Below are 24394 nucleotides of genomic sequence, written 5' to 3'. Positions count from 1 at the left end.
GCTAGTTCACGAACCTTCTAGTTCACGAATTAACACTTCACAAATTAACACCTCACGCCTTAACACTTCACGCTTTAAGCGCTCACGCTTTAAGCCCTCGCATCTTAACCCTTCACGAGCCTGCTAGTTTATGAATTAACACCACGAATTAACACCTCGCGCCTTAACATTTCACGCTTTAAGCTTTCATGCCTTAACCCTTCACGAACCTACTAGTTCACACATTAACACTTTTCACGAATTAACACCTCACGCCTTAACACTTCATGCTTTAAGCTCTCATGCCTTAACACTTCATGAACCTACTATGTTATGTGCACATCATGTGCATATACTAGGAGGCTAACCCACCCTAGGCATGTGAGCATGGGAGCATGGGAACATGCTCTAGTGGGACGCCTAACCTTGGGTTGAGTTTAGGGTTAGGAAACCAAGGGTCACACATGGAAATGGAAGGTTAAGAGTCACTTTGGAAATGGAAGGCCAAGAGTAACTCTGGAAATGGAAGGTTAAGAGACTTTGGAAATAGAGAGTCAAGAGTCACTTGAGAGCTCTCCTATATAATAGGGCATGGGGCACTCTCAAGGGATGTTCTCTTGTGTAGAGAATTATATCTACTCTCTTGCCATTTCATGCTAGAGCTATGTATTGCTAGATTAAAGACATACTTCTTGGTGGTATGGGATAGCAAGGCTAGGTATGTGGTTCTTCATTATGTTGATGTGTGCACCCTTGGACTCAAGGGTGGTCGGGTGGATGAGTATATGCTTGGATAATGTATGTTTATGCATAGTGATTAGCTAGAGATATCTTTAGGGTTTTAACAGTGGTATTAGAGTGGCTCTAATTATTTTTTGATGTTTTTTATTCGCTTAATTTTCTCATTATTCTAAAATTTTAGCATTTTTTAAGTAAAATTTAAAATTTACTAAGTAAAAAAATTATTTTTTGGTTTGTTTTGGTGGCCTATGTGTTGGGAATGTCAATATGGCAGTCAGAATGTGGTGCTTCTTGACTTGGATAGACGTATCGATGTTGCGGGGAAATTTCGTGAGTGAAAATGCTATTTTTCTTTATTTTTATAGTTAAAATAAGAATTTTATGAATTTTTTGCCAAGATACCACACATGCTATGATGGGTATTTTCTGGTAGAAAGTATTCACTACATTTCTACAATTTTTAGGTTTTTTTAGGGCTTTTTTAAGCATTTTTATGGTAAAATGGGCTTTTTTAATGCATTTTTACGGGTTTCCCACAGGCATGTTAGCAATTTTCTGCCGATTTTCTGCTGAAAATCAGTGGGGCAAAATGTTGATGCATCACGTTCTCTCTGCATAATTTTTATCTCTCTCATCGAAATTTTTCTTCAAAATTTCTCTTCCGCATCATGGGAACACCCCTTGTGTGGGTAGGTTTGATTAGTGAATAATCATCATGATTAGTGGTTACCCACCATGATTAATAGTGGAAAAGAGAGAGAAATGGAAGAAGGGTTTGTTGGGAAGGACAAGTGAAGAGAATCTTTTTGCCTCTTCTTCTCCCACATGCATATTCGCGCACAGCCGAGGGTGGGGGGGCTTTTTTTTCCCATGGCGGCAGCAGCTGCGCTGCGCCCCCCACATTTCTTTATTTTAAAAAATAAAGAAGCTTTACAAAAGCTTTTGATTAAAGCTTTTTTTTAAAGAAAAAATTTTCATTTTCATGATTTTTTTTTAAAAAAATCATCTTGAGCCCTTTGTTCTTTGGTGTCCAATTTTTTTTTAAAACCTTTCAAATTCCAGGAATTATTTATCTTTTCCTTTTCCGCAACCCTTGACTATCCGCATTCCGGGGTGACTATTCGGGTTTTGAAATTTTTGACCGTTTGTATTCTCGCGCGTTCGGAGTACAATTAAATTTTTGAAAAATTTCTCAAAAATTCGTGATCTTTCAATTTCTTGTAAAAATCTATTTTTTGCCCAAAAATTTAGAAATTCCATTAAAATTAGAGATTTTAATTGCATTTGAGGATTGTCAGGCGGAATTAAAAAGGTTCGTGAGATAGATGGGATTCTTGGGGTAATTTTTTTATAATTACCAAACTTGGAAAAATTTTCTAAAAAATATTTTAAAAATCCTGTATTTTGGCAAATTGAAAAATTAAGAAAAATCATGATAATTCTTTTTTCTCAATAATTTAATATTTTTAAGAGTCATTTAGTGTTGAAGTACGTTTTCACGTGCTTACATTAGATAGATGTGGGTTATTCGCATATAATTAATGTGAGTGTGCCTCGTATTAGTAGTTATTTCTGTTTTGATTAATTCTAAACGGTGTTTTCATGTTTTTTTATTGTTGTTTAACCACCAAAATGCTAATTAAAGCATTTTTTCTTATGTGCAAACAATCAATTCTAGTGAATTAATTCGCTAGATCATTTTAGTCAAGGGTGATCAAGTGAAATTGGCTCGAGTGATTCGTGATTTTTGGAGAACTTTTTTACCATGGCTCACATTGATTTCTCGATTAATGATAATGTCGATGAGATGTGTGATCATCCCAACTCATGAGAAAGGAAAGATCTTAAATTCCAAGTTGAAGAAGAGGAGGCTGTTGAAAAGAGTGAATTCATGGAAGTGACAGAGCGTCTGGAAGCAACTATTGCCAAATGCCATGACGAGATGGAGTCACTGAAAAGATGTAGATCTTGACTCTGGCAAAAGGCTCTTTTGACGGTGCCTCCTGCTCCTACCAAAGCAATTGCTCTGTTGTTTGCACCAAAGGTGTACGGTGGTGAGAAAAAAGAGAAAACTCAAGAATGTGTAAATGCCTGGCTCAATAGGTGGACTACACACTTTGCCTTTCATCCATTTATCAATGTGCAAAAGCTACAGATGGCGTAGGGGTTATTGAAAGGGAAGGCATTTACTTGGTGGAAGGATCTCAAAGAAGATTCCATTCCTACCACTTGGCAGAATCTCAAAGAAGCTTTCAAAAAAGAGTTCGTCCAACAGGAGGATGAATTTGCCAAGCTTGTTAAAAATAGCATAGGGAATCAGATATTTGACAATTATGTGCAAAAGTTTAATTGGCTGCCAGAGCCAAATCAAATGATCATACCTTATGTGGGATTTTCATCAAGGGTCTATCTCGTGACTCAGTACACGAGATAGAAAAATGCAAAGTCAAAATGACTAAGGATGCTATTCAGGCAGCTCATGTTTTTCATAAGACAATGGTTGGCACCAACACTTCAAAACCATTGTCTAATGAAAAGAAATCCACGTTCACTTTTTTGAAGAGTGGACAAAAAAGGAAGATGATTTTTACATTAAAACCAAAAAATTCTGACAACGCTAGCAAGAAGCTGAAATTTGTGAGTAGGGATAATTTCACATGTTTCAAATGCAAAGAAAAGGGACACACAAAGAAATTTTATCCTTTAAATGAAGCTACAACACCTTCAACGTACCTGGGCAAAAGGCGGCACCGAATAAGTTTATACCAAAGAAATCTGTGAACATTACAGAACTTTGAGGTAAATTTTTTGAAGTCAATATTACGCATCCTTAAGGAAGTCAATGTCCAGAAAGTACTTTCAGTAAAGACAATTTTGGTCCAAACGAATTATTTCGTATTTATGGAACAATAAATGGACATCAAGTTCATATATTGTTTAAACCCGGTAGTACTCACAATTTTACTGACAACATTGTGGTACAGAGGATAAAGCTAGAAACCACTCAGAATAATCACATGTACAAGGTCATGATGGCTAGAGGACAAGTCCAATTCTGGGACAAGAAGGTGTCAAAGATACCGCTAGACATCCAACTGTACTTAAAAAGACTTGATTTTCATGTCATGAGCTTGGGTCATGTAGACATCATTTTAGGGATGGAATGGTTTCATCAAAAAAATAAAGATTTTTCTGTTGATTGGGTGAATCATTTGATGTCGTTCCATCACAATGGAAACCTTGTTACTGTTAAGGGAAACGTTGTTGTACCCAAGGAAACTTTCATTAATAGGCTTGAGCTAATGGGAAATCTTTTTTACTATTAACTTTTATAATTGGTTATGGATCCAGTGTCATCATGTATTCATTTTGATGTCAACACTGTTTCTTTAGATGTTTGGGAAAGTAAAGTGTTAAATTCCATTAAAAGTGAATTTTAGGATGTATTTCCTAATAAGTTACCTCATGAATTACCTCCTAAACGAGAGGTGGACCATAAAATTGAGCTAGTACTAAGTGCAGTACCTATTAGTATTCCTCCGTATTCGGCTTAGCCAAACTGAGGAAGATGAGGTAGACAAGCAACTAGCTGAATACTTGAGGATGGGTCAAATTAGACCAAGTAAGTCTCCTTGGGGTGCACTAGTTCTCTTGGTTTAAAAAAAAGATCAAGGTACCTGGCGGATATGTATTGATTACAAATGTCTTAACAAGGTTACAATTTTAAAAAAAAATACCCATTGCCTAGATCAGATGATCTTATTAATAGGTTGCAAAAGGAGCTAAGTATTTCATAAAGCTTGATTTGTAAACCGATTATCATCAAATCTATATTGCAGAGGAAGATGTTCCTAAAACTGCTTTTAGGACACGTTATGGCCATTACGATTTTTTACTCACTAATGCACCAACAACTTTCCAACAAATGATGAATAATTTATTTTGGGATCTGTTAGGAAAATGCATGGTGGTTTTCTTAGATGACATTTTGATATACAATAAAACTTTGGTTGAGCATCATCTTAGAGAGGTTCTAGGAAAGCTCAGGAAGGAGAAACTGTATTGTAAATTATTTAAGTGTGTTTCTTCAAGAAGGAATTTTTATACTTGGGTCATAAGATCTCTCAAGATGGATTAGGTATAGATTTGGATCGAATCCAAAAGGGAATGGCCAGTTCCATGTACAGCCAAGCAGTTAAGATCTTTCTTAGGTTTCGTGGTGTTTCTTTGAAAATCTGTGAAGGATTCTTCAAAGTTAATAGTGCCTTTAAGGGTAAAAATAAAAAGTCTAATTCTCTGATTGAGTGGAATGAGAAGCTACAGGGAACTTTTGATACTTTGAAAAATAAAATTTGAGATGCTCCTGTGTTAGCCTTGCCGGATCCTAGCAAGCCTTACAAACTCAATGATGCATAGACTAGGTACCCAGCTCAAGAGAAAGAGTTGTATGCAATCATTTATTCTTTAAAGGCATGGAGACATTATCTCTACGGGACTTAGTTTATGGTCTTGATAGATCACTAGTCTTTGCAGTACATTTGTGATCAATCGAACTTGAAAGGTAGAAAGGCCAGATGGACTGAGTTGATGCAAGACTTTGATTTCATGATTAAATATAGGAAAGGTAGCGTGAATCACATTGCTGATATGTTAAGTCAAATTGGTGAAGTTAATGAACTTAGCTTCATGAAAATTACTTCTAACTTGTACGATTCACTCAGAAGAGAAAATGCAGTACATATATTTTATTTGAAAAATATTAGAATTTGGCAAAATCAGGGTCCAACTCTGAGGTAGATAAAAACCTGGTGAATCAAGGAAAAGCTAACCAATTTTTTATTTAGAATGGTCTCTTATTTCTAAATGATAAGATTTGTGTGCCTGATGTGCCGAAAACTAGACTCAGGATCCTCTTTAAGTACCATGATGCACCATCGGCAAGACATCCTAGCATACAGTGAACCTTGACTTTAGTTGAAAGGACATTTTATTGGCTAAAAATGAAAGATTTTATTCACAGTTATGTGGTCCGATTTCATCAATGTTAGATAAGCAAGGCTGAATGCCTTAAATCTACTGGGTTATTGCATCCTTTGGATATTCCATCTCAAAAGTAGAAAAGTATTTCCATGGATTTCATTTTATGAGACTTCCACGTACCAGCAGGGGTCATGATACCATTTGGGTAGTCATTTGGATAGATTGACAAAGATGGCTAGGTTTTTACCCACAAAGACAGTAGTTAAAGCATCAAAATTGGTTTACCAATTTGTCGAGCAACTATTTAGACTATATGGTCTACCTTATGATATTGTGAGCGATCGGGACTCAAAGTTCACAACTCATTTTTGGCATGATGTTTTCTAGAAATTGGAAACTACTTTGAGTATGAGTTTCTCTGATGATCACCTGCAATCTGATGGGCAAACAAAGCATATGAATTAGATTTTAGAGAATATGCTTCGTGTGTATATCTCTAGAAAACCATCCAATTGGGAAAAGTATTTTCCAATGATGGAATTTGCCAATAACAGTTCTAAGCATATGGCTACTGGTTATAGTTCGTTCATGGGAAAAGTATTTTCCAATGATGGAATTTGCCAATAACAGTTCTAAGCATATGGCTACTGGTTATAGTTCGTTCATGCTTATGCATGGGTATCATCCCAAGGCACCTATTGATGTTAGTCTTAATAAGGACATTAAGCTTGATGCATCAAGGGATTTCTTGCATGATATGCAGGAAATACTAACCTAAGCTTAGCATTCTATCAAGAGTGCTCAAGATAGAGTACAAGTTTATGTTGATCTTTTGAGCAAGGAGTGTTGGTTTATTTGAAAGTTCCTAAAGATTCTCAGACTTTGTCAACTGGAAAGTGCTGTACAGTCCTGCACAGAGTGACATGTACGAGTAGTGCAGGGCGTCAGGGTATCGGCCATGGGGGGAGCTAAGGGTTTATATAGGGGCTGGTACATGTACGGATGCAGGGAAAGGGAGAGCAAAGCGGGGTGCAAAGGATGGTGTATGATGAGAGCACACCAGCCTGTGGTTGCATGAGTCTGGGTAAAGGGACGGTGCTTGTACATGGGCAAAAGGTGAATGTACGTGGGCAAAAGGTAAGGTATGCATGTACCTTCTAAGATAGTGGTGTGGGTACAGGTGCAGGGAAAGGGAGAGAAAAGCAGGGTGCAAAGGATGATGTACGATGAAAGTACACTAGCCTGTGGCTACATGAGTCTAGGGAAAGGGATGGTGCCTGTGCACGAGCAAAAGGTGAGGTACGCATGTACCTTCTGGGTCAATGGTGGTCGCACATGGGTGTCCACAGGCGGCTAGTGGTGGGGACCGTACGCTAGGGCGGTTGGCCTTTGGTCCTAGCATGGCCGTTGTACGGGTGGGTGCTCGGGTATGTGTACAATAGCTTTTTGGGGCAGGACCCCTTTTTTGGGACGTCGACCTCGATATACGTGCTGGTGTGCTCGGTGGCTGCTGCGAAATTTTTTTTTGGTGAAAATGTTCAGGGTGTTTCCCTGGACGTAGGGGTGCAGTTCGTTCGTCAATCGGCCACCCGAACATGCATTTATTAAGGTCGGAAGTTTACCATACTTTAACTAAAAATAACTAAAAGTCTACGTAGAGGCTTATTTTGGTGTCCGTTTTGAGTGTTGTAGAATCCTATACTAGGGTAAAATCACACGCAGATTCCAAATTTAGACTCAAAATTTTAAGATTCCAAGTGGCAATAACTCAATTATTAAAATTGATATTTTTTATACTATAAAAAGACTACAAATTCATCTATCAAATGGACATATATTATTATTGAAGATGGGCATGTTACATGAGGCGTGATTTTGGACCCTCTAAAAAGTCTGAACCCTTTGTATTCCAATTTCTTTTTCTTGGTGCTTCCAATACCATACATGAGGACAAGGTCCCTTGTTTCCAGCTCTTTGTGTTTTAAGCTATGATCAAACCACAATTTCTTGACCATAAGCCCATACGATGCAATTAGCCGGGTTTCATCAAGTATTTCTAAGTCAATCAACCTCTCGGCTAACACATTTTCCATAAGCCTTTCTTGTACCGCAATACGCAGGCTTGGAACTAAGAATTCCATAGGCTAATATTACTACATCAATGCCATAAGTTGGACGAAAGGGAGTGTATCCCATCGCCACCTTATACAATGTACGATAGGCCCATAGTGTTACAATGAGCTTGTGTCCCCAATCTGTGCGACTGGCTTACTAGAAATTCTAGGGAAATCATGAAAATGGAATCCCTTGAGATAAATTAGGGCCTACAATAAATCAACATGTGCATTGTGTACCTTGTGGTCTCACCTACACCCAAGTTGATATTAAATAAACCAAAGCTTAATCACTCCAAGGAGGGTTGTGAACTAACTTCAACAATGAGAGAGTGGCTTGAGAAAAAGGCTAGATACTAAGGATAACTAAGGATATGTGTAGTAAAGGAAAAGAGAAGAATACTTATTCCCTCTCTAACTTTTATATTGTACTTTAAATTCAAATAAAGACCCTTAGAGTATAAAGGCTTGCTTAAAATAATTAAAGAAGGACCTTAGATGGATTGTCCTCATTGAAATTATCTAGATTTCTACTAGGACCCTAAAACAAGATTAAGAACATGACCTTAAAGTGACCTTAATCTTAGTGTAGGACCCTAAAGTGACCATAAATTATTTAGATTTCTACTAGGACCCTAAGTGACCTTAATCTTAGTGTAGAGCTACATGATTGTGTAGATCTACTAAAGGTGTTTAGGAGAAGATTGAATTAAGGATGTCGAGGGAGGACCAAGGCTCTAGATAATCCCATGGATAAATCCTAGATGAATTAGGACTTTAGAGAAGAAATTGAGATAAATTAAGAACTCTAGGTTTGTTATGGCCCAATATTAAGGATTGTGAACAATTGAGAAAAGAAGAGGGTTGAAAATCCTATGACTTATTCAAGTAAAAAGAAATGGTGAACTTAAGCAAGGAGACAACATCATTCAGAGTTGTAACAATGAGAGCAAAGAAGGTCTTGTTGGGTTTGCAATGATTTAGTTGGTCTCGTTTTGCACGTGTGATGCATACATTGTATGAAACATGTCTTACCTGTTTGGACATTGTCATATTCATTGTTTCTTTTCTTGTGGAATGCAATAAAGGATCCGCATATGTGAGATTTGTCATGGGGATCTCACCTAAGCAATGAATCACACCATGAAGGCTATCGTTCAAGACCTTGACCCAATTGGATGGGACGTGGGTGTGCTATGGGCATGATCGATGTGAGGTGGATCCCACAACATTGGGTGCGGTACCTAATGAATGTTTCTGAGTGATGGTCTCATCATGTGAGCTTTGTGAACTCATGGGCCAGAGTCTTTATGCCTTGGGTGTGGTATGGCTATCAAAAGAGGCTCTATTAGGATATTCATGAATATAGGATCTATGTGTGTAAAACATATGGACACCTTGTTGGACGACATAGTGGTCTCGGAGTGCTCAAGCTTAGTGGTGCATACCTTCTTGGCTTGAGGATCATGGTTATGTTATGGAGACATGTGGACATTATTGATTTTGTTAATATTTATATATCATACATTTTATGACAGGTTATGTTATGTTATTACTTCAGTAAAGGATTGTCTCTCTGTGGGGTGCGTGTGTGAACTCTGTTTTCATACCTTGATGGTAGTAGGTGATTGCGTAATGAATAAGAGAATTTCAATCATGGGTGTGTAAGTTTACACCAGCTCCACAAGTCCAACAGGTGGTAGGGTAAACCCATGGGACTGGATGGGGCTAGGCTGAGCTTTTAGAGTTGATTGAAATTGAAATGGATTAAACCACTAGAAACTAGGAGGCAAGGTGGACCCAAGTTATGAGTGCTTTTTTGAACCAGAGGCCAAACCTGTTTGTAAACTTAGAGAAATCAGATAAAAACATGGATTTTAGGAGAAGAATGTAAAAGTTTAGTGGAGTAAGGTATAATCGTTCTTCTTTTTAATCAAGAAATAAGACATCATTTAAGTACACGAGGAAGCCATTGATGCCTGTTATTTTTTAGAATTATGAAGTGGACATTCTTACTTGGAGAAATCATACTCAATTCCTATTATAAGGTCTTTTCTAAAACATTTGAGTCACTTGAGTTTGTATCTTTTGCACAAGAAGTTTGTAACTATTGCTCCGAACAAAATTTTTTGTTTGTAAATTTGATTATATCTTGAATATCCATCTAAGAAGCTATATGCTTCCTTGCCAACTACTCATTTGAGTACGTGTTCTAAATAGAGTAAGGGGTAATGATCTCTTCTTGTTACCACATTAACCCTTTTAAGATCAACACATACTCATAATTTTTCATTCTTTTTTGGCATAACCATGATGGGCGACACCCAATCCAAATGTTCAATCTTATAGATGAATCCAAATTTGATGATCTTGTCTATCTCTTCTTTAATAATTTTAGCATACTTTGGATTCATTGGATAAGGTAGTTGATGGACAGGTTCAACATTCGGTACCATGGGGATTGTGTGCTACACAACCTCAGCAGGTACTCCCTTCATATCATGGTACCTGTTGAGGCTGTGTCCTGCACAACCTCAATAGGTACTCCCTTCATATCATGGTACCTGTTGAGGCTGTGTCCTGCACAACCTCATTAGTTACTCCCTTCATATCATGGTAAGTCCATGCGAAGAAATCCTTATATTCCATGAGGAGGTCAATGAGTCTGACTTCCTGACTTGGAGTGAGGTCTTTTACTATAAAGACTGGCTTAGGGTCTTTCCCAGGTTTAACCAAGTCTACTTCCTTTATTTCAACCTGGCCTCCATCATAGACTCCTTTTGCCTCACTTGTCAATTTTCGTGTGGCATTATCAAACACTAACTTGTGGTCCCCCCAACTGTAAAAGATTTATAGTGCTCTAAGGTAGGGTGCAAGTAAGGTGTTGGCTCCTAATTTTCTTAAGGTGCAAGTAAGGTGTTGGCTCCTAATTTTCTTAAGCTACCTTAGTTGCAGCTTTCACTTCCTTCTCTTTTTGGGCCAACTCTTGTTCTTCTTCTACCTAGTAGAATGACTAAGCTTTGGTTCATCAGTGACATGGATTTTGGCTATCAACTCAGTGGGAGTAGGGTTGCAATACATAGCTTTTTGTAATTCCTCTCCCTAGATGTCAATAAACTTGCGATGTGCATCAAATGTACCAACATATTATAGCCATTGGGCAGTATTTATCCTCTCTTACAACCTTTTACGATGATTAGCCACATAGCGTTTACGTCTCTACCATTTTTGAAGATACTCCTTAGTGTTTTGAACAACTTCATCCCTTTCTTCAGATTGGGACTCAATATTAGATTTAGAGCTACTTCTACAGTCTCTGTTTTACTTCCCACTATTTCTCTTGATGTTATTAGCTCTATTTTTCTCATATTATTTGAGGAGTTGGTGTCACTTGCGATCTCTATTTCAGACTCCTCACCACCATTGGTGCTTGTGTCAAAGTCATCCCATGTGGACTCAAGTTCACTATAACCAATCCCTTCAACATCAGAAGGTAGAGCATGAATCATTCGTAATGGCACAACCTTGGGGAGCTCCTCACCATCATGTGTAACCCATGTGGATCCTCTGGTTTCCCAACTATCGATTGTAGCCATCATATGTATCCAGTTTAAATCATCTTCAGGCTCAATAGCTTGTTTTTCTCAACATCCTTGTAGGGTGGTTCCTTCTCTACATTGGTCTATTCTCTACAAGTATGACAATACTGCAATGGGGATGAACGAGTGGTGGTGTCCAAATGATTTTCAAAAAGTCCTCCACTACCTCCATAGGATGTATGCGGCACAAGATCAACCCTAATGATGGAATCATCGAATTGGAGGTAGACATGGTTCTTAGACCAATCATGTACCATCTTTGCCTCTCTTATAAAGGGGCATCCTAAGATTGTTTCATACGATTTGGGTTGTTTGGAAAAGTCCATAATGATAAAGACATGTGTAACTAAATGTTTAAGAACCTTGATCTTTAAATCTCGTAACATCCTGATAGGTTTGGCGACAGTCCCGTCAGCCATCTTGACATTGATATCTGAGACTTTCAGACAGCTTAGCCATCTTCTCCCAATATTTCTTGGTGATTATTCTCACTTCCGAACCACCATGTAAGACTTCCATTACTGTGATGCCCTTAGTGGTGAGACTAGGAAGTAATACAGTGACTTCTATACTTGAGCTTGCATTTTAAGTGTATTTTTTCATGCCAAGAAGCCCTTAAATATAATTGAGCTCGGGGAGAGTTGTTGGTGATGATCTCACTCTAAAAGACAATGGCATCTAACCTCTTATCAGTGGATTGCGGCATTTCATCACTTGGCTAGCACTAATTAAGTGTGTTTGCTAGGAGGAGACAGTAATATTTTGAAACAATTAGCATTGAGGAGGACGCTCCAAGAATTGAGGAACAAGCTAACAAATGTATTGCATCCTCTCCTGTGAGATTAAGAGGCCTTGTGCCAAAGGGTTATTGGATTTCAAGAGGGCACAATAAGCTGACTATATTAGTCAATCAATGAATAGTGGATTATTGAATGTTGCACGTGGTTTAGGTACTCAAATTGTACATCCTTCAACATTGACTATACAAGTGTAGACCATTGTGTATGAACCTTAATTTATTCCTAAGATTAGGAGAGATTTTGCCAATGCACTAGGACTAGAGAAGCCTTTATTTCTACTATATGGAGGGAGGTAGATGACAAAATTATAGAGGTTTAACTACAAATACAATCACTTCATTGTAAAAATAAATACTTGGACTTAAGACGTGCAATGCAGAGATGAGGAATATAGAATAAGCATGATCTCGAGGCAATGCTAGGTTCTCATTTAACCCAACTACACAAGCCTAGGCTCAAAAGCTCTAGTTCAAGCTTTAAAGAGGGAAGGCCACCACTTTTAGCCAATTTTGCCCAAGGGAGGGTTGGGAGTTGGCGACTCAACCTAACATTATGGAGCCTAATCTTAACGAAAGAAAGGATTCCACATAGCAACCAATCATGAGTTCATGGCACATATGCAAGCAATGCTATTGCAAAGTCAAGGGGGGGACTCAAGTTAACAACACAAGGGGTCGTACAAGTGGTCATACTCTTATTAACCTGAGCCCTAGGACTATACCTTACTAATTGCCTAACTGAAAGATCCTTGCCCCCTCCGTGCAACGAAATCGGGGGTGCCAACAGTGGAAGTAGCACTTCTTACGCAGGGCAGAGCCTCTCACTTGGGGCCTCACCCATGGATATCCGGTCAAGAGACTAATCCCTTGGTTCTTCCAAAACCGAACCTAAAAAAACTTCCCTCGCCCAGAAAGCATGGGCGATTCTTCCAGGATATTTTTATTCTAACGTAGTCAAAAGCCTTAACTAACCAAACTGATCCGACCAAACCCGTAAGTCATATGATCAGATCAAGGAAAAGACCAACGCTTTTTTCCTCATCGAGAGGCACAGCCATTGATTCATGTCTATAGAACAAGGACTATCCGAGATTTACTTCATCTATCGTACCATAACAGAATTGAGTCTCATTTTCGGGATCCATCAGTCTAGCCTAACCCCATCCAGTCCCATGGGTTAGCCAACCACCCACCAACCACTGTAGTGACAAGATCCATTTAGGAATTTGGTTATGTTTTGTCCCGGGTACCAGGGAAAAGAGTTCCTAGGCTCCCTAGCCAGCGCTTCAAACGAACTTCAAGATAGTCACACCACTTACACACCCAATATGAAATTGCATGTTTCACAGATTCATCTGTCTTTAAAACAATCTTTTAATGAAACCATAGTATCACTGATCATAATCCTCCAAAATATCCGGTTGAATTCTAATTTCTAATCATTCCTTCATCGGTGTACCTATGGCATCATTGGCAACCAGAACGCTCACCACCTGTTCACTCAGGGGCCTTTTCAATAGTTCCTAGCTCATAGTACCCGAAAATATATTCACTTATAAAAATCCAGATGGACTCTCCGTTGAAGATCAGCAAGATCAACCAACAAATCCATATAAAAGAGCCATGGACTCATTCGTTAAGGACCAGCAAGGTCAATCAACCAGATCCATGCCCGGGTTCAGAAAACAACTCTAACTCCTTGTTCCATTTTCTTCCTCGATGCACGCGTGGGTATCTTCGGTGACCCAGAGCCCGAGCACCGTACGGTCAGCACCCTCTAGGATCCTTCACAAGTCACCTAGCGCTTCACTCATAGGCCGCTTCCTTGGTCCCTCATTCACCGTACCGGAAGCTCACCATTTAAATCGAACCGAGGCTGGTCAAGACCTTGGCCGACCTTGCTACGTGAGACATTCTCCGTTGACTCTCCGTCAGCTGTTGCAACTTTATCAATTTGGTCTCCACGACCTCATTCACAAGATGGTCAAAATGCTTTCCCAGCATTCTTGACATAAAACAGTCATTTAAAAACATGTCATAATTCCAGTATCTAATGAACTCTCATCTTTCCACATTGTTCCACATCATTTCTCGTTATTCCACATTGTTCCACATCATTTCTCGTTATTCCACATTCTTCTACATCAATTCACATTGCTTAATCCACATCCAATCATATGTATTCCTATTGTCCTTCATCCATTCTCATCCAATCACATCATATTACATCTCATCACATCTATCCACATCTATCCTCATCACATCTCATCCATTCTCATCTACCCATATCCATATCCACATCACATCACATCACATCACATCCATTCACATCTCATCTCATCCATTCACATCTACCCCGATCCATATCACATCACATCACATCCATTCTCATCACATCTCATCCATTCACATCTATCCCAATTCACATCACATCTCATCCATTCACATCTATCCTGATTCACATCACATCACATCCATTCACATCACATCTATCCCAATTCACATCACATCATATCCATTTATATCACATCTCATCCATTCACATCTACCCCAATTCACATCACATCTCATCCATTCACATCTATCCCGATTCACGTCACATCACATCCATTCACATCACATCTCATCCATTCACATCAATCCCGATTCACATCACATTAAGGGATAATAGAAAATATCATTATTTTAATGTAATACTGGCATGGTAGAGTTCACATATTTTTTTACAAAAGACTAAGGATCTATTTATAGGTGAGAGAGGCCACTAACCAAGTCCAACTGGGTTCTAGAATTTTTCAAGTTCAATTTGGCTCAATTTAGACAAGATTTGGATCAGTTTGGCTCCCTTTTTTATTTGGTTTGATCCAGGAGAGAGGAGAGATAAAAATATCATAATTTTTTTGAATTAAAAACTCATCCACATGTGTGAAATAGGCACCTACCTCAAGAGTCCCCCTCTCCTTACCAAGGTGTCAAAAATGCATCATTATTCTAAAATATCTCATTTTTTTAGTAATATCTCATAGTTTTTAACTAATAAACCTTGTACTCAGTCAACTCTTCATCTTATGTGAGTATTTACTCATTTTTGGGTATTTTCTTTTATTCTTTTAGATTTATCTCATCCCCACACTTGGATTAATCCAATTGGCCCGTTGGAACCTTAATTGGACCATAATCCAAAATTTTTTAAAAATGTAGACCCTTAGGCTAAGGTCCTTTATACACATTTTCAATTAATTCCAAATGCACATCGGAAAGTTATTTTTGAATTTATGTTTCAGGGGAATCCATTTTAGACACTAGGAGGATTTTTATATCCAAGGATATCTCAGTTTTGGATTATCTCTCTCTATACATTCAAATTAGCCTACTCTAGGTGTAGCTCCCTATTCATCATTCACTCATCAATATTCATTAAATTTACACCCTTGTATCGTCTATACATATAGTGTGTCTTTCTCAATAATAGCTATCAAATCATCAAAGCTTCCTTAACAAGAGCCCACACGTGGGAAGCTCATGTAATATTATACAAATTTTAGTGGCATTGTATGTGCACTATGAACTATAACCTCTTGGATTATCTCCTATGGTATCAAGAAGTAACAAGTTCCTTTAAGTCTCTCTCCTTTCATGCCCTTCACTTCTCACTCCCATGGTAATTTACTATATAAAAATATTTAAAAGAACCATATATAACATATCACCATGTATGTAAACTTTGGATAACTTGGGGTTCATGTGTCTTCAAAGTAGTGCACAACATTTTTCTCATTTGTAATCATGGATTCTTACTAGGTCTATTTACTTATGATTTACTTCCTTTCCTAAGTGTCGTATTATGTTAGTATTACTAGACACAATTTAAGGTGTTTGAATTATGAGCTTTTATAAATTAAAAAAATATCATACTATATAGACATGTGGTATGCATTATCCTAACTAGTCTATACACCTAGGGTCACTCTTAAACAATAATCAAAGCATATACATGCATGCATGTATTTAAAATACCCATGAATTTTTTGTTTAACAATTTTAATACAATCATTTATGCCCTTTTTTGTAAGTATACACGTTTGGATTTCAAATTTAGAACTCCCTTCTCTAAATTCACAGAAGTTATTAACATTGTTAAGCAAGTGTTTGTTTAATCCCTCCTACATGTATATATGCATGTATATAGGCATATAAGTCCTTTAATTAAAGAAAACCACCTTGTGCATAAACACGATATGTTACATATATATAATATCAAATTCCTAATGTTTTACATAAATAATCATGCATCTTTGTTATATAATGTCACATGTGATGCCACATTGAGAAGGTCAATGAGCATAATTTAGAATATGACTATAGACAAGTGTTATACTTACTAACCTGGAAGTTAATCTTTAAAAAATCTTTTCATTATGAGATGCATGTTCCTTGATACTATATACAAACATGGCACATGGTAACAAAAGGATGTTTTTGTGTAGTTTGCATAAGTTTTAGAAGGTTTTTCCTTAATGGTTTTGATCCCACTCTCCACATGAGTTTAGGGGTGCAAATTCCATGGACAATACTTTCCTTATGTAGCAACATCTAATATATATTGCACTCAAGTAAGCTACACAATGACTGTACTCCATGTTTTTGAATGCCATTATCCACGAACATTTATTCCATACTTTGGATGTCATTTTTGGATGTCATTAACAACAAAGTTTATGTCTTCACCTTTAGATCCTTCATCTTATGTTTTGGTAAATGTATGTTTTGATGAATGTATGTTGACTCCATTTCATTGGCCACTCAAACACATTTGATAAGAGATTATCAACACATGAGTGCTATAAAAAGAGGGCTTTATTTTCATGGAATGACGAGAAAGGGGCGAGAAAGTTTACATACATAAGGGGTTTCAGTAAAGAAAGATAAAAAATTTGTTGCTTTGACATTACAAAAGCTTTGAATTTGTTAAAAAATCAATTTAACTTTAAGCCTCTTGAATGATATATAAGGTTTTTATATAATAAACTCTCCATGCATTGAAAAAGAGTTATATTACCTTTATGAACTCTCCATGCATTAAAAAAGAGTTATATTACCTTTATGGAACTCAAGTGTATATGTAAATAGGACCCTAAAAAATTTGCTTTAATTTTCATCAAATATTCCTTGAACCATTAGACTCTTTTGCTTTAATTTCCATCGAATATTCCTTTAACTCCATGTAATAATAAGGGTTAAATAAATATCCTTTCCATGCAATAACAAGGGGGAGTGAGCTATTAACATAGGGGAGTCGGTTGGTCTTTTCACAGTACCACCCTATATGATGTCGTGGTGTGTGTGGCTCACTCGGCCTACCTCGTTCTTGTGCTTGTGGTGCTTGGCCTTTTTATAGTCCACCCACCCTACATGTCATGGGCATTTGTGGCTCACTCGACCTACCTCATGCTCATGCTCGTGCTCGCTGTGGTGGGCCTCTATATGGTCCGCGTTGCATGTCGTGGTCATCTATGGTTCCCTTGGCCCACCTCGCACTTGTGCTCCTACTCACTTAGCCTCTGTATGGTCTGTTGGTGTTCGATTGGGTTAGTTGCATGGTACTACTCGTAGTCCTTAGTGGGGTTGCATGAAGGTAACATGTGATTTTTTTATCTCCGATGTTGTACCTTCTCTATCTTCCATTGTTCTATATTCTAGTTATGAGAGGAGTGTGATTGCATGTTGGGTAATGCAGTCTTGGTACATTGATGGGTTAGCTCGTTGTTCGTGCTAGATGTTCTCTAGCCAATATTACAAATGTTACAGCGAGACGAGGATATCACTGAAATTTCTACAGATCCAACTGTTCCTCTGCATGCTTTTTCATGTATTGTTACTCCGTCCCATAGAAAGCAGCTTGGTAATTTGTGTTGCAATTTACGTTCTGTGAAGAATAAGGCCAGGTCATCAGTATCCACCCCAAGTGTTAAGAACACTCCCTCGAACCCTAGGTCATCGGCATCCACCCCAAGGCAAAGAGGTGGTTTTTAATATAAAATGTCTCAAAATTTCATGTAATTTGTCTTTGGACCTCACTTTTTGGGCTTTGGTATAAGCACATCTGTAGAAAATATATAAGGTTTCCCATATTGATCTCCAATTTCTTTCATATTTGTTCAAGCTTTTTTTTTCAAAATCTAAATAATTTTAATGTGAGACTTTTCTAATTAATTAGATATAAACCTTGGCTATAAAATCTTACACTTTACTTGGAACTTTAAACTCACAACATTAATTAATTAAAAAGCGTGAATAAAAGACCCTCACAAGAAGTGGCCCTTTGCAAGATTGCGTTTTTTTGTCAAGTGTTTGTGTGATTGTCTTACACCTAGATGTGTCCTCTCTATCCGTTGAACCTTTGATTTACACCTAGATTGTCTTACACCTAGATGTGACCTCTATGTATCGGTTTGTATTTGTATGTAACTAGTTCCAATGGTGGACCAAATATAAATATCATTCGTTGAGAGTCTTCGAAATTCCAATTGGTTGCCTTTCGTTGGGTGGGCGTTATTGATAAAAAAAAATTATATCTTTTATAAACCGATAAAATTCTCTTCTTCATGGAAATTAAAAGAGAGACAGACAGGACGTTGAGAAGCTAAAATCAAAATTCGTTTTTCACATTTGTGCAATTTGAGTTTATTGCAGTAGAGGTCCTGGGCAGCAGTACGTTTGTTGTTGATAATTTAGTGGAGAAGAGGTACTTACAAGTGCTTGGTTCGTTGCCGACGTCTTCTTCTTCTAACACAGAAACCAATCGTCGTCGGTCTCATCATCATCGTCTGCTAGCAGCCGCCCCGCCACAATATCCACCCAGTCGCCGTCAATGTTAACCATCATTCCCGATGGGTCGACATGGACGCACCCACGAGACTGCGCCAGCATCTCCTCCTCCTCTTCCTGCAGCGGATAACGTTCAACATTAGCATTGTGAGGCACCACACAATCAACGGCATCCCAGTAGTCCTGTGATCCTCGATGGCCGCCGTGGTGGTGCTCGGTTTGGTATGATGATTCTGTCCTTGATGATGTTGTCGATGGGGACCGGAATCGATATTGGCTGTGGATCGCCCAATCATGCAGGGCATGGTTGGACGCCACGTCGATCCCGTGCGCCTTGCGCTGGCCTTTGCTCTTCTTCATGGACTTGGACTTGTGGTGGTGGTGGTGGTGGTGGTGGTGGGTCGACGTCCTGCCAGCGCCAGCAGGACCCAGTTTGGAGCGATTTGAAGGCTGGTTATTTGTCCTCACGCGAACGGATGCCCCTTTGCAAAACTCATACCCCTCTCTCCTCATACTACTTCTCCTCCCAACAACAACAACAACAAACACAGCGTTCTCTCTCCCTCTCTCTCTCTCTCTCTCTCGGGCGTGCAGACGCGCCTATTTGCAACATAGGCATGGCCCATACGTTTATATCCACGTACACCGCATTTTGCCATTTGAAACGTTAGTTAGGTCATGCTTTTAGTAATGGCAAAAGGTACTCTCGGAGGAGGAAGAAGTTTTTTTTTAAAATAAAGACATTAAGAAGGGAAACTCAAGAATGGAAGTCTGAATACAAAGGGTCAATTGAATACAAAGGATCAAGGGTCAATGGAAGGGATGTTTTCCTCTTATTTTTTAGAAATCCATGATTTCTAAAAAATACAAAGGGTCAATTGAATACAAAGGATCAAGGGTCAATGGAAGGGATGTTTTCCTCTTATTTTTTAGAAATCCATGATTTCCTTTTTCTCTCCTCTCCTTGTGCCTTGGTTGTCCATGGTTAATATGTAGCAAATATATATATTACCAAAAAAAGATATTATATTCAGACCATCTTCAATAAATCACAAATTAAAGACCATTTGTCATCTTCTAATACAAAAAAAGACTGCCCCCAAGAGATTAACTAAATACAAGCCTCAATCATGGCTTCAATTTAGGCTAAGAAAGGTGAAGTTTTGGAGAAGTGATCTCCTAAAGAAGTTAAGTCTTTCTCATTTAACGCATGTTTACTTTGCACTCCGAAATTGTTTTTGGAGGCTTTTCTTTGTCCCACACTCAAACATCACAAATATTGGTGTCGAAAAAAAAGGAAACTAAAATATGAAATGCAGTGTTCAAAAACAGAATAATATATTCTTAAGAAGCAAAAAGTAGCACAAATACAACCTTAGAGAAAGGTTAACCTCAAAGGGTGATTTTATATTCAAAGCGAGAGTTCATATCTTATGATGTTACATTATGAGGGTAATTTTGTGTTTACTTTAAAAAATGTAAGTCTACTACATATGTAATCATTAGGAGGAGTTTTTAAAACCAAGATTGTGAGGAAAATTTACATAAATCTACTTATATAAGGGGGTTTTAAATGGCATTTTGAAAAAAAAACATAAGTTTATAAGAAAAAGGGGTCATTTTATAAGGTCAAAATTCACATAAAAGAGTATTTTTAATACTCTATGAACACATGTTGTATGTTAAAGTACAGCCCCTGAGTTAATGTGTCTGTGTTGAAGATTGCATGTAATAGAAGCTCTAGTATAATAGATAATAAGGTAGATAACCTATGTGTAAATAAGCTAGATTGATACTTGGTGAAAGCAAGAAGGGGTGGTACACTTTTTGTGTAAAAAGTGGTGCACTTATAAGTTAAATGGAAGCAATATTTTTGGGGAGCTTGAAAGGCTAGGTGGGTGGAAATTTCTAGGTGAGAATTTTTTAAATATGAAAAAGTGTTAAAATTTAAATGCAAACTGATTTTGAAATTTTAAATTGGCCCTTTCTTGGTTGTAAGGCTCTTTAGACCTCGTGTGAAGGCATTGTGGCTTCCAAATGCGTGGCTATGGCTTCCAAGTAAAAGCAGTGAGAGCTCCCAAACGTGTGGCTATGGCTCCCATTCCTGAATCTGTTTGCTAGCTCAAGAAGTAAGTACCCTGATTGTCATCTCTCTCTCTCTCTCTCTCTCTCTCTCTCTCTCTCTCTCTCTCTCTCTCTCTCTCTCTCTCTCCCCCCCCCCAAAGGTCTTCCCTCTTCCTCCCTCCCTCTCTAATGTATATGTCTCTGATGTACAGATCTGCACTGAACCTCTATGTTTTGAAAATAGAAATTGAGTAATGTAATTTCATAACTTCTCCTTGAATGTAATTTATGTTAACTTTCTTTTTTTTTAAATTGTCCATTTTGTCTCAGCAATGAAGACTCCACATCACATATGTGCAGCAAAGACCCAACACTCCCCTGATTCTAAAAAGGACTCTAAGTCCCCCAAATCCCCCAAGTCAATGAAATCATCAACACAGCAGACCAGCTTTAAGAAATCGCCTTTGAAACCCGCAAAATCAAGCGGGAAAGGTATGTTTTCACCTCCTTAAAAGATTTTGAGCGAGAAAGGTATGTTTTCACCTCCTTAAAAGATTTTGAATTCATTTTCCTATGTATAGTTGAGCTCTTATGTTTTTATGATGAATAAGCTGCATGGTGACCTAAAAACCCAGTGCTCACAACAATGCCATAGCTGTGGGGGCACAACCTTGCATAAATCCAATGCTAGCTCCACAAAGTGGAATGGGGATTTTACCCACCACAACTTCATGCCCCTTTTTATATTGACATATACATCTCCCTACCTTCTTCTCGTTTATCTCACAACAACCTTACTATCCAATCCCAATGTCCTGCTAAAGCTTACACTTTGGGATGTGAATGATGGGTATCAAAACTTTAATGCTTGCAACTTGACTTATAACACCAAGTCTCACCTATCTTACACAACTCCATGAAGTGGAATGTGGATTATCCAATTGCTAAAGGCACTAACTCCTATATCCCATTTGCATCCAAAATGCAACCATTGCTTCATCTTCCCAATGATTATATACAAGTTCCTTCTTAAAACATGTGGGCTCCATATCTTGTATTTCTGATGGGGTACATATCCATCATATCTAAACTAATCTTATCCACTAGATATTTGATTCTCTCGTAGACCTTCATACACCTAGATCATGACTAAGTATTCTCAACCCTTTGTACACTAGCACGTGTAACAATAGTTAGGATTTTAAACTCCTCTCATCAAGGCTCTGTTCTCAACCACTATCCCCATCAACAAAATGAATGACCTGCTAAAATATCAAGCATTATGTTGCACACCACATCTTCATGGCCCTTTTTACATGACCTATACATCTCCTTTCATCAATCTCACAACAACCTTACCATCCATGCCATTGTCTTACCAAAGCTTACAATTTGGGATGCAAATGATGGGTGTAACTTGACTTATAGCACCATCTTAAACAAATTATGCAATGTGTTCACTCTCTAGTGTAGTGGTGAAACTACTAACTTATTGGGTTCATCCCAAGATGATGGGTTGGACATAGGCACAAATCAACTCTAATTCAATAGGTTATCAACTCTCTCTTGTATAAAAATTTAATCTCCTACAATCTCTCTTTTTTTTGTAATAGAAGATATATTATGTACTAGCTTTCCCTCACTAATTACTCCGAACCACAGATGTAACTCGGAGTACCCTCATCCAATATATATAGTCGTGTAATTCTCCACCAAATGAGCTGACCATAAGGAAGAGACTTGCCAAAATAGTAGCTCTCTCTCTCTCTCTCTCTCTCTCTCTCTCTCTCTCTCTCTCTCTCTCTCTCTCTCTCTCTCTCTCAAAACTTGAAATCTTACAAATGACCAAAGTGACGATAAGAAACCTAAATAAACATTATACACAAAAAATAATACATTTGAAAACTACAAGAAAATGTGGTACTCGAAATTATTTACATACACACGTCCCCATAAGTTATATAAGAATACATTTGAAAACTACACGAAAATGTGGTACTCAAAATGCTTTACATACAAAAGTATCCATAAGCAATAGTGGCACCAAAATCTCATATATAATGGACTATACTGAAAACTACACAAAAATATGGTACTCAAAATGCTTTACATACAAAAGTCCCCATAAGCTATGTAGCAGTTACCAAAAACTCTCATATATAATGGACTATACTGAAAACTACACGAAAATGTGGCACTCGAAATGCTTTACATACAAAAGTCCCCATAAGCTACATAGTGGTTACCAAAAAATCTCATATATAATGGACTATACTGAAAACTACACGAAAATGTGGCACTCGAAATGCTTTACATACAAAAGTCCCCATAAGCTACATAGTGGTTACCAAAAAATCTCATATACAATGGACTATACTGAAATGTGGTAACCAAAATGTTTCACATAGGAAGGTCATCATAACCTATACAAGGGCCAAAAACCTCATATACAATGACCCTAAACTGGAATATACAAAAAGATATAATAAATCTAAGTAGAATCAGATGGTGTTATAGAATCTTGGTGTGCTACAAACATAAATCTTTCCTCGTTAAAAAGGTGACGTCTCTGTGTTGTCCTACACGTGCTGCAATGACGCCTATACTCAAAACTGCTAGATCTACTCTCAAATCGACTTGTACCTAGGTAATACATAAAAACTCATTAAAAACTTTGGATTTTTTAGATGAAAGAGCTATACAATTATACATCATAATTTTTAATAGTCTGCTCGATAGACAATGTACTTTCATGGACAAACGTACAGGGTGGGCCTCAAAAAACTATATATATAGTCATCATTTATGGCCATGCCCAATAGCTTTCCAATAAGTAGGGTCTTGATAGCCTAAGTAAGATACAATGATACAGCTTCGATTGCAAGTCCCTGCAACCCTATGAAGATCTACCTTATAAAACCTAAGCAAAGTGTATTCTCCATCGAGGAACCAATCATGTACAAAGAGTTTCAATATAGATATAGCCACATCAAGAGTGAACTTGATCCAAAAAGAACATCCCTTATACTTACTTATGCATGAACCAATCAACACTTTTCTTTTTATAAATAATAATTAGTAGGCAAAGATTAGAATATGTACTTACAATAACTTGCCGTCTCGATGAGGAGGTCAACCAACAAGTGAGCATAGAAAGGAGCTCTCCATCAAAAGGGATCAACATTCTTTAGTTAAAAAAATTAGTATTATTATTATTGAAAAGACGAGCTATGTACTTAGCACTTGCACAGGTTGCATACCTTCAACTTTTAGCAGCATAGTCGGTGATA

The sequence above is a fragment of the Cibotium barometz genome, chromosome 66 (genome assembly GCF_041138505.1).
Source record: "Cibotium barometz isolate CiBa-2024 chromosome 66, ASM4113850v1, whole genome shotgun sequence".
NCBI classification, from domain to species: Eukaryota; Viridiplantae; Streptophyta; class Polypodiopsida; order Cyatheales; family Cibotiaceae; genus Cibotium; species Cibotium barometz.
The sequence above is the reverse complement of the archived record's forward strand: the minus strand, read 5'-3'. Positions refer to the sequence as shown.